We start from the raw sequence: 11,828 nt of genomic DNA, 5'->3' as shown, positions 1-11,828 counted from the left end.
GAAGCAGTGATGAATACTATCTAAATTAGGGTTTCATGTCTGTGCATTGTGTGACCATTCAAGCATCTCCTCGATACTTGAATTGGACCTGGTTTATTGAGTTGTAACTAACATTCCCTCAAAAGGTTTAAGCAAGAGTGTATTGTATTCTTCTATTATAAGTTGTTGTATGCTTGAAGGGAAGTGAGAAGGGTCTCATATCTAGGAGAATCTTAGATAGAAACATCCACTGGTAGATATTCGGTGAGAAGTATGTAAAACCTGATGTTGTTTAGGACTTCAAACTAACTATGTGATAGTAGATCTCCTTCCTAGCTTGGTATCCCCCAGATGTAGATGACATTTCACCGAACTGGGTTAACAACTGATTATGTTATTTCTTGTCATATTGTTATTAAAATCCTAATATTGTTTGTGGCGTGATTATATGTTGACCCTGGTGTCGTGACATCGTGTACGACATCCAGGATCCGCATACTAGAATTTCAATTGGTATCAAAGCAGGCATCCTGCACTATTTTTGGGTGAGATCCAGGGAAGATACTTTCTGGTACCATGGACAAGGAAAGAGGATTTATCAACAGACCCCCCATCTTAGATGAACCCAACTATGAATATTGGAAGGCAATGATGGTGGCATTCTTAAAATCCATGGATAACAATACATGGAAATCTGTCATCAAGGAATGAACATCCTGTAGTGAATGACAAATATGGTAAGGCTACTACTATTCTGAAGCCTGAAGAGGACTGGTCTAAGAAAGAAGATGAACTGTATCTTGGAAACTTCAAAGCTTTGAATTCCCTATTCAATGGTGTTGACAAAGACATATTCAGGTTGATAAATACATGTACTGTAGCTAATGAAGCATGGGAGATCCCTAGAACTACTCATGAAGGCATATCCAAAGTGAATATGTCTAGACTTCAGCTCCTCACTACTAGATTTGATAATCTAAAGATGAAAGATGATGAGAATATTCATGATTTTTATATGAGTATTCTTGAAATAGCTAATTCATCTAGTGCTTTGGGAGAAAAGATGTCAGAAAAAAAACAGGTGAAAAAAGTTCTCAGGTCTCTACCTAAGAAATTTGACATGAAGGTCACAACCATTGAAGAAGCTCAAGATATCAACACCATGAGAGTAGATGAACTTATTGGGTCTTTCCAAACCTTTGAATTGGGTATCGATGACAGATCTGAAAAGAAAAACAAGAGCATATATTTTGTATCCAACACTGAAGATAAATAAAACCAGTGTGACTTGGATACCAATGAAGGAATGACTAATGCTATTATTCTTCTAGGAAGACAATTCATCAAGGTACTAAAAACAATCGACAGGAAGTCAAGATAAAATGTCAAGAACATCCCTTTTGACATCAGGAATAATAATGAATTTTAGAAAAGAACAAGAATTGAAGAGAAATCTAATCAAGGTAAAGGGATTTGGTGTCATGGGTGTGAAGGATTTGGACACATTAGAGCAGAATGTCCTACCTATCTCAAGAAACAAAAAAAGGATGTTTGTCTCTTGGAACTCTGAAAGTGAACCTGAGGATGAAGCTGCTAAACATGTTACTGCTTTAACTGAAAGATATGAAGATGAAGATTCATGTGATAAAGAATTATCCTATGAGGAACTAGGTGCATCCTATAGAGAACTGTGCATCATAAGTGAAGAAGTGTGTCAGCTGGGAGAAAAATAGAAGTAAACTATATCTCAACTACAGGCTGTAAAAGAAAGATTTCAATCTACCATCTCTGATCTTCAAAATTAGGTGATACTATTGACTTCCAAACTTGATAACATGACAAAGAATGTAAGAATGCTTAAGGGATCCAATGTGCTAGATGAAGTTTTACAAATTGGAAAAGTGGCTAGAGATATGAGGGGGATTGGCTTTAAACATCAATCTCTGGACAAACAAGGAGAAAGCTCTATGACCAATTTTATTCTTCCAAAAAGGGAGTGTAGGCCTGTAATTTCTAAACATCTGACTTAACATCATGCAAAACAATAAAACTCTCAAACTAAAGGCAAGTTATTATGTTGGAGATGTTATTACTGTGGAAAATATGGTCATATAAAGCCCTTATGTTTCAAATTATATGGCTATCCTAGGTATCCAACACAACCAAGGGCAACTAAAAAAAGAGTGGATACCCAAGTCGGTCAACACTAGTCTCATAACTTACCTCTCTCTTAGAGCCTTAGCTCGAGAAGACTGGTACTTTGACAGTGGATGTTCTAGACACATGAAAAATGTCAAAAAGTTCCTTGAAAACATCAAGTCCTACTCAACCGACTATGTCACATTTGGAGATTGGGATAAAGGTGAAACTAAAGGAGTTGGAAGACTAGCCTGTATAGGACTTCCAAGTCTTGATAATGTTCTGTTGGTAAAAGGTCTGACTACTAATTTGATTAGTATTAGTCAGCTATATGATGAGGGTCTTAAAGTTAACTTCACAAAATCATACTGTTTAGTCACTGATGAGAAAATGAAGTTCTAATGAGGGGAGTCAGGTCTAAGGACAACTATTTCTTATGGACATCTCAAGAAATGAACTGCACTTCCACATGCCTGATATCTGAAGAAGACAAAGTTAACCTATAGAACCAGAAACTTGGACATCTACATCTGAAAGGCATGAAGAAGATTATGTCAAAAGAAGCCATCAAAGGTATTCCAAGGCTCAAGATTGAAGAAGGAAAATTCTATGGTGAATGTCAAATTGGGAAGCAAACCAAGATGTCACATCCAAAGTTACAACATCGGACTACTTCAAAAGTCCTAGAACTTCTTCATATGGACTTAATGAGGCCTATGCAGGTCGAGAGACTTGGAGGGAAAAGATACACCTATGTAGTTGTTGCCGATTTTTCAAGCTTCACTTGGGTGAACTTCATCAAAGAAAAATCAAATGTCTTTGAGGTGTTCAAAGATCTATATCAAAGGCTTCAAAGAGAAAAGGAAAGTGGAATTGTCAGGATTCGAAGTGACCATGAGAAGGAATTTGAAAATAGAAAATTTGCTGAATTTTGCTCCTCTGAAGGTATTGGTCATGAGTTCTCCTCTCCCATCACCCCGTAGCAAAACGATGTTGTTGAATGCAAGAACATGACTTTACAAGAACCAGCTAGAGTCATGCTCCATGCCAAGCAACTACCCTACCACTTTTGGGCTGAAGCGATGAATACTGCTTACTATATTCATAATAGAGTCACTTTAAGAACTGGTACCTCATCTACTCTCTATGAACTACGAAAAGGAAGGAAGCCCACTGTCAAATACTTTCATGTATTTGGAAGTAAATGCTACATTCTGACTGTCCGAGAACAAAGAAGAAAAATGGATCCCAAGAGTGATGAAGGAATATTTCTGGGATACTCTACAAACAACAGAGTCTATAAAGATTTTAATTCCAAAACCAAAGTCATGATGGAATCCATCAATATTATAGTGGATGATAATATCACAGAAAAAGGGACTGATGTTGATGAAGATGTTGGCATATCATCTTAGCAGATTAAGACATCTGAAAATGAAGAAGTTACTGAGTCAGATAGTGAACCAGGAGGCATTGAACCAGACAACCATCAAGTCAACAAAGGTCCCTTCATTAGAATTCAGAAAGATCATCCAACATATCTCATTATTGGAAACCTTAATGAAGGGGTAACCACTAGATCTAGAGATGTGATTTCAAATTCTTGTTTTGCCTCTAAGTTTGAACCTAAAAATGTGAAGAAAGCCCTGACTGATGAGTTTTGGATCAATGCTATGCAAGAAGAATTAGGCCAGTATATAAGAAATGAAGTATGAGACTTAGTTCCTAGGCCTAAAGTAATGAATGTTATTGGCACAAAATGGATCTACAAGAACAAATCTAATGAAAAAGGAATTGTAACCATAAACAAGGCTAGACTTGTTGCTCAAGGATACACTCAAATTGAAGGGGTTAATTTTGATGAGACTTTTGCCCTTGTTGCTCGCCTTGAGCCAATAAGACTACTGTTAGGATTGGCTTGTTTTCTTAAATTTAAGCTATTTCAAATGGATGTGAAAAATGCCTTCTTAAACGGGTACTTGAATGAAGAAGTCTATGTTGAACAACCCAAGGGGTTCATAGATCCCAACTTTCTAGATCATGTTTACAAACTAAGGAAAACTCTCTATGAATTAAAGCAAGTACCTAGGGCCTGGTATGAAAGGCTTACTGAGTTCCTTGTCAATAATGGATACAAGAAAGAAGGAACAAACAAGACACTGTTTGTTAAAAAAGAGCATGGTAAACTCATGATATCTCAAATATATGTTGATGACATTGTATTTGGAGGGATGTCGAACCAAATGGTACAACATTTTATCAGGAAAATGCAATCTGAATTTGAAATGAGTCTTGTTGGTGAATTAACGTACTTTCTTGGGATACAAGTCAAACAAATGGATGACACCATCTTCATATCTCAAAGCAAGTATGCCAAGAGTATAGTAAAGAAGTTTGGCATGGAAAATGCTAGTCATGAAAGGACACCTGCACCAACTCACTTGAAATTGATTAAAAATGAAAAAGGTGTAAATGTGGATCAAAGTTTATACAAAACTATGATTGGGAGTTCGTTGTATCTTACAGCTAGTAGACCTGACATTATATTTACTGTAGGAGTATGTGCTACATGTCAATACGAACCAAAAATGAGTCATATTATTCAATTGAAAAGCATCCTGAAGTATATCAATGGAACAAGTGACTATGGAATATTGTATTCTCATATTGCAAATTCCATGCTTACAAGATACTGTGATGCAAATTGGACAGGTAATATTGATGATAGAAAGAACACTTCTCGAGGATGTTTCTTCTTGGGAAATAATCTTATATCTTGGTTCAACAAGAAGAAAAACAGTGCATCCTTATCTACGGATGAGACTAAATGTATTGCAACAGGAAGTAGTTGTTCTCAATTAATTTGGATGAAACAAATGTTAGAAGAATACAATGTCTAGCAAGATGTCATGACATTATACTGTTACAACCTAAGTGCTATTAACCTTTCCAAGAACCCTATTCTGCACAGCAGAACTAAGCATATTGATATCCGTTATCACTTCATTAGGGATCTTGTTGAAGACAAAATTGTTACTCTTGAGCATGTAACCACTGAGAAGAAACTAACAAATATCTTTACTAAAGCCTTAGATGAAAATCAGTTTGAAAAGTTAAGGGGCGAATTGGGCATTTGCATCCTTGAAGAATTATAGCAATTACTGAAATGGAGATATAGAAATCAAGTTTTCTCTTCCCTCAACTTAATGGTGCATGTAACACCCCGATTATCGTTAGAATAATTTAAATATTATTTAATATGATTATTTGAAGGTAAAAAGGAATTATTAAATAATATTGGGAATTATTATTATTATTATTATTATAAGTGTTATTTATTTTAATAATAATTAAATAATAAAATAAATGGAATATGAAGAGTGGAAGGGTAAAAGTGGAAATTTGATAAGAGGCCAAAGGGAGAACTCAGAGTTGGTTTTTCACGTATTGTGTCTCAGAGTCAGAGGGAAAGGGAAACGCGGAAGAGAAAAAGAAGGAAGAGGAAAAGGCCAAAGATTGCTCAGAGCTTCCTTCAATCCAAAGAGGTAAGGGGTCTGAACCTTATTAAATAATAATATGCTGAAAATGGTGAAATATTATGTGAACGAAATTGGGATTTTAATCGAAGGAATTCGTAGAAATTATATGCAATGATGTTAGGATTTGTGAAATCGAATAGGAGACTAATTGTATTAGATGATATGAGTGATTTTGTGTGAAATTTGGACTGTGGAGGGATGAATTTGGATAGATCTCGTAGCAGAGGGAGCCATTGCAGATCTGGAAATCTGGTTTCTGGTCATACGCGTATGGCACTAGGCAATACGCGTATGAGATGGCCTGGTACGCGTATGGCACTAGGCAATACACGTATGAGATGACCTGGTACGCGTATGGCACTAGGCAATACGCGTATGAGATGGCCTGGTACGCGTATGGCACTAGGCAATACGCGTATGGAGGAGGAAGATGGAATTTTGAACGTGAAATGGTCTCTGGTGGTACGCGTATGGGGAAGTGATACGCGTAGCATACGCGTATGGGAATGGCCAATACGCGTATGGATTTGGTCAGGCGTGGCCAATACGCGTATGAGCATAGGCAATACGCGTATGGGCAGACTTGTGGTCTTTCCTGGGCTGTTGTTGTACAGTTTCGGTTGTTTAGGCTGAGCGAGGTAACTTAGCTGATGCATAGTATACGAGGGATCATTTCCCGTTGCTTTGAGTGGTATAGATATTAGTAGAGTGTGATAATACTGTGTTTGATTATGTGGCATGATGTGATATGCTTTGTGATAGAATGTGTTAATGATGATGATAAAATGACTATATGATGCTGTTGTTGCTATGTTGATTATGATGCATGCTTGGTGTGCATGCATTCATGAAAGGCCGATGCCTAGTGATGAACGGACTGAGTTCCAATGATGTTGTTGACTCCGGGCTTGTTGAGAGGCTTGGTTCCTTACGGGGAACTCGGATTCTATGGTGATGAATCTGGGAGTGGTGATCCTGTAGTTGGTCACAAAATGGGTATACCGAGTCGTGTTGAGTCATGCATGGGTGTGTGCATTGCATTTGATGTGTTGTGTTGTTGATGTTCATGAGTTTATGGATTATGATGATTATGATGAATTGTGTTGGCATATGTGAAATATATTTATGTTTATATTTCTGTCGTTATATTATTATTTAATAATGTAATTCTCACCCCTTCTGCATGTGTTTATGTTCATCTATGATGAGCAATGTGCAGATAAAGTGGAGTAGCTATTGTTGAGGTTCGAAGAATAAGTGTAGAGTTATTCTACAGAGTCGAGTCAAATGCTCTGGTCATGTGACACCGGGGATTATGGGATTCGATAGCTAAATTATTATTATTATTTACGTTGTTTATGATGACTAATTTGTTGAGATAATGTTGAAACATTTTTATAATATTTATGTTGTTGTCCGCTGCGAAGTTTTAATAAAATAAATAATATGATTTATGTTGTGATGCGATAAGTGTTATGTTTTAAGAAATGTAAACTCTTCTACATGTTGTACTCTGATAATCTATTTAAATATGTCGTTTGGGGTAGAAGGGTGTTACATTAGTGGTATCAGAGCATGGTCAGTCCAGTCGAGTCATAATGTGAGGTTTTCCCTGTTGGTCGATTAGTGTAAATGACACTGTCGATATTTAACGGTTGTGGTTGTGTTGTGCAGAGTATGGCTGGAGAAAATGACCGTGCGATTGCTGAGGCTTTGACTGCTATGGCGCAGGCTATGCAGGCGCAGCAGAATCCGCCAGTCGACGAGTTTAGGAATTTGGGAAGGTTTCTGAAAAATAACCCTCCTACATTCAAAGGGCGCTATGATCCAGATGGTGCTCAGATTTGGCTGAAGGAAATTGAGAAGATTTTCCGGGTGATGACGTGTACTGAAGCACAGAAGGTGCAGTTTGGTACGCATATGTTATCTGAAGAGGCTGAAAACTGGTGGGATAACACTCGCCAGAGAATTGCAGTACCAGGTGCTGAGATGACTTGGGAAAGGTTCAAGACGGCCTTTCTGGAGAAATATTTTCCTGCGGATGTGCGATGTAAGAAGGAAATGGAATTTCTAGAACTGAAGCAGGGTAACCTGTCTGTTGCTGATTACGCTTCGAAGTTTGAGGAGCTGGTGCAGTATTGTCCTCATTATAATAATGCTGATGCTGAGGAATCCAAGTGTGTCAAGTTTGAGAACGGGTTGCGTCCTGAAATCAAACAAGGCATTGGTTACCAGGAGATTCGTAGGTTTCCTACACTGGTTAATAAGTGCAGGATATTTGATGAAGATAGCAAGGCTAGGACTGCTCATTACAAGAGTCTTAGTGAGAAGAAGAATAAGGATCGTGGTAGTCCTTATGCATCTCCAAATGGTAAAGGTAAGCAGAAAGTGGCAGATGAGAAGAAGCCAAGTGGGGGAGGATCTTCCATAGCTGGTAAATGTTTCAAGTGTGGCGAGCCAGGCCACCGTGCTGATAGCTGTACCAAGAAAGTGCTGAGATGTTTCCGATGCGGTCAGGCTGGTCATAGAGTCACGGAATGTAAGGATGCTGGTCCGACATGTTTTAATTGTGGCGAGAAAGGCCATATCAGTTCGCAGTGCTCGAAACCGAAGAAGGCGGCTACTGCAGCTCATACTACTGGTAGGGTGTTTGCTCTGAGTGGGACTGAAACTCCTAAAGAAGATAATCTGATTAAAGGTACTTGCTTGATTAATAATGTTGAATTGCTTGCTATTGTTGACACTGGTGCTACTCATTCGTTTATTTCGTATGAGTGTGCGACCAGGATTGGTGTGATTATGTCGTCCCTAGGCGGAAGTATGGTGATAGATACTCCTGCTAATGGTTCTGTGAAGACTTCTGTTGTCTGTCGAGGTTGTCATTTGACGATCTTTGAGAGAGAGTTCGTGGTTGATTTGGTGTGCTTACCCTTGCACCAAATTGATATTATTCTGGGAATGAATTGGCTAGAATTCTATGGCGTGTTTATCGACTGCTATAGGAAGACGGTGCGGTTTTCTGAAGTTGGTGAGAATGAAGAGGCAAGATTTCTATCTGCTAGGCAGGTGGGGAAATTTGTGAAAGATGAAGCGCAGATATTCGCTTTATTTGCGTCTCTGCAAGCGAATAAGAAAGTGGTGAGTGTAGATTTGCCTCTTGTCTGTGAATTTCAGGATGTGTTTCCGGAGGATGTAAGTGAATTACCTCCAGAACGTGAAGTCGAATTTGCCATTGACTTAGTACCAGGTACGAGTCCGGTGTCGATGTCTCCTTATAGAATGTCGGCAACTGAATTAGTTGAATTGAAGAAGCAACTTGAGGAATTGCTTGAGAAGAAGTTTGTGCGTCCAAGTGTTTCTCCTTGGGGTGCACCAGTATTGTTAGTGAAGAAGAAAGAAGGTACGATGAGGTTGTGTGTCGATTATCGGCAGTTGAATAAGGTGACTATCAAGAATCGGTATCCATTGCCGAGGATTGATGATTTGATGGACCAGTTGGTTGGAGCTCATGTTTTCAGTAAGATTGATTTGCGGTCGGGTTATCATCAGATCCGAGTGAAGTCAGATGATATTGCGAAGACTGCTTTCCGTACGAGGTATGGTCATTATGAATACACTGTGATGCCGTTCGGTGTGTCTAATGCTCCAGGTGTGTTTATGGAATATATGAATCGTATATTTCATCCGTACCTTGATAATTTTGTTGTGGTGTTCATAGATGATATATTGATATATTCTAAGACGGAAGAAGAGCATGCAGGACATCTGAGAATTGTTTTGCAGGTGTTAAGAGAAAAGAAATTATATACAAAGCTATCTAAATGTGAGTTCTGGTTGAAAGAAGTGAGTTTCCTTGGCCATGTGATTTCGAGTGGTGGGATTTCTGTTGATCCGGCTAAAGTTGATGCTGTATTACAATGGGAGACTCCGAAGTCTGCTACTGAGATACGCAGTTTTCTGGGGTTAGCTGGTTATTATCGCAGATTTATTGAGGGCTTCTCTAAGTTGGCATTGCCGTTGACGCAGTTGACTAAGAAGGGTCAAGTGTATGTGTGGGATGCAGCTTGTGAAGCGAGTTTTGTTGAGTTGAAGAGGCGGTTGACCAGTGCTCCAGTGTTGATCTTGCCTAATCCTGGTGAGCCCTTCGTTGTTTACTGTGATGCTTCCTTGATGGGTCTTGGTGGTGTTTTGATGCAGAATGGTAAAGTTGTAGCTTATGCTTCTAGACAGTTGAAAGTTCATGAGAGGAATTATCCTACGCATGATCTAGAACTTGCAGCTGTTGTATTTGTGTTGAAAATGTGGAGGCATTATCTGTATGGTTCCAGATTCGAAGTGTTCAGTGATCACAAGAGTCTGAAGTATCTGTTTGATCAGAAAGAGTTAAATATGAGGCAGAGAAGGTGGTTAGAATTACTGAAGGATTTTGACTTTGAATTGAGTTATCACCCCGGTAAGGCTAATGTAGTTGCAGATGCGCTGAGTAGAAAGTCTCTACATATGTCTATGATGATGGTTCGGGAGCTTGAGTTAATTGAACAGTTCCGTGATATGAGTTTGGGTTGTGAAGTTTCCGCCAATAGTGTAAAGTTGGGTATGCTGAAGTTGACTAGTGAAATTCTGGAAGATATTCGGAATGGTCAGCAAGTTGATGTCGCTCTAGTTGATCATATTACTATGGTTAACCAGGGTAATGGTGGTAATTTTGAGATTGATGAGAATGGCATCCTGCGATTTAAAGGTAGAGTTTGTGTTCCTGAGGTGTCTGAATTGAAAAAGAGTATTCTTGAAGAGGGCCATAGGAGTGGATTGAGTATCCATCCAGGTGCAACTAAAATGTATCAAGATTTGAAGAAGTTGTTTTGGTGGGCTGGTATGAAAAGAGATGTTGCTAAGTTTGTGTATGCCTGTTTGACTTGTCAGAAGTCAAAGATTGAACATCAGAAACCGGCAGGTATGATGCAACCTTTGAAGATTCCTGAATGGAAGTGGGATAGCATTTCCATGGATTTTGTGACGGGATTGCCGAGGACGGTGAAAGGTAATGATTCTATTTGGGTGATTGTGGATCGATTGACTAAGTCGGCGCATTTCTTGCCGATGAAGATTAATCACTCTTTAGAGAAGTTGGCAGAGTTGTATATTGAGGAGATAGTGAGGCTGCATGGTATTCCATCCAGTATTGTGTCTGATAGAGATCCCAGATTTACTTCTAGATTTTGGGAAAGTTTACAGAAAGCGTTGGGAACTAAGTTGAGGTTGAGTTCAGCTTATCACCCTCAGACTGATGGTCAGACCGAAAGAACTATCCAATCCTTGGAGGATTTGTTGAGAGCTTGTGTGTTGGAGCAGAGTGGTTCTTGGGACAGTTATTTGCCGTTGGTGGAGTTTACTTATAATAATAGTTTCCATGCTAGTATCGGTATGGCTCCATATGAAGCATTGTATGGTAGGAGGTGTAGAACTCCATTGTGTTGGTATGAATCAGGTGAGAGTGTTGTACTCGGACCTGAGATTGTGCAGCAGACGACTGAAAGGGTTAAGATGATTCAAGAGAAAATGAAGATTTCTCAGAGTCGTCAGAAGAGTTATCATGATAACAGGAGAAAGGCACTTGAGTTCCAAGAGGGAGATCATGTGTTCTTGAGAGTTACTCCGACGACAGGTGTGGGTAGAGCTTTAAAGTCTAAAAAGCTTACTCCGAGGTTTGTGGGTCCGTATCAGATTTTGAAGAGGGTTGGGGAAGTGGCGTATCGGATAGCTCTACCGCCGTCGCTTTCTAATCTGCATGATGTGTTTCATGTATCTCAGTTGAGAAAATATATTGCGGATCCTTTGCATGTTGTTCAGTTGGATGATATCCAGGTGAGGGATAATTTGACCGTTGAGGTGTTGCCAATTCGGATAGATGACCGAGAAGAGAAGACCCTGAGAGGTAAGAAGATTGCTCTAGTGAAAGTTGTTTGGGGAGGTCCAGCTGGTGAGAGCTTGACTTGGGAGCGTGAAGATCAGATGAAGGAGTCGTATCCGGCTCTATTTGCTTGAGGTATGTTTTCGAGGACGAAAACTCTTTTAGTGGGGGAGAGTTGTAACACCCCGATTATCGTTAGAATAATTTAAATATTATTTAATATGATTATTTGAAGGTAAAAAGGAATTATTAAATAATAT

This window comes from Lathyrus oleraceus, chromosome 3, assembly GCF_024323335.1.
Source record: "Lathyrus oleraceus cultivar Zhongwan6 chromosome 3, CAAS_Psat_ZW6_1.0, whole genome shotgun sequence".
NCBI classification, from domain to species: Eukaryota; Viridiplantae; Streptophyta; class Magnoliopsida; order Fabales; family Fabaceae; genus Lathyrus; species Lathyrus oleraceus.
The sequence above is the reverse complement of the archived record's forward strand: the minus strand, read 5'-3'. Positions refer to the sequence as shown.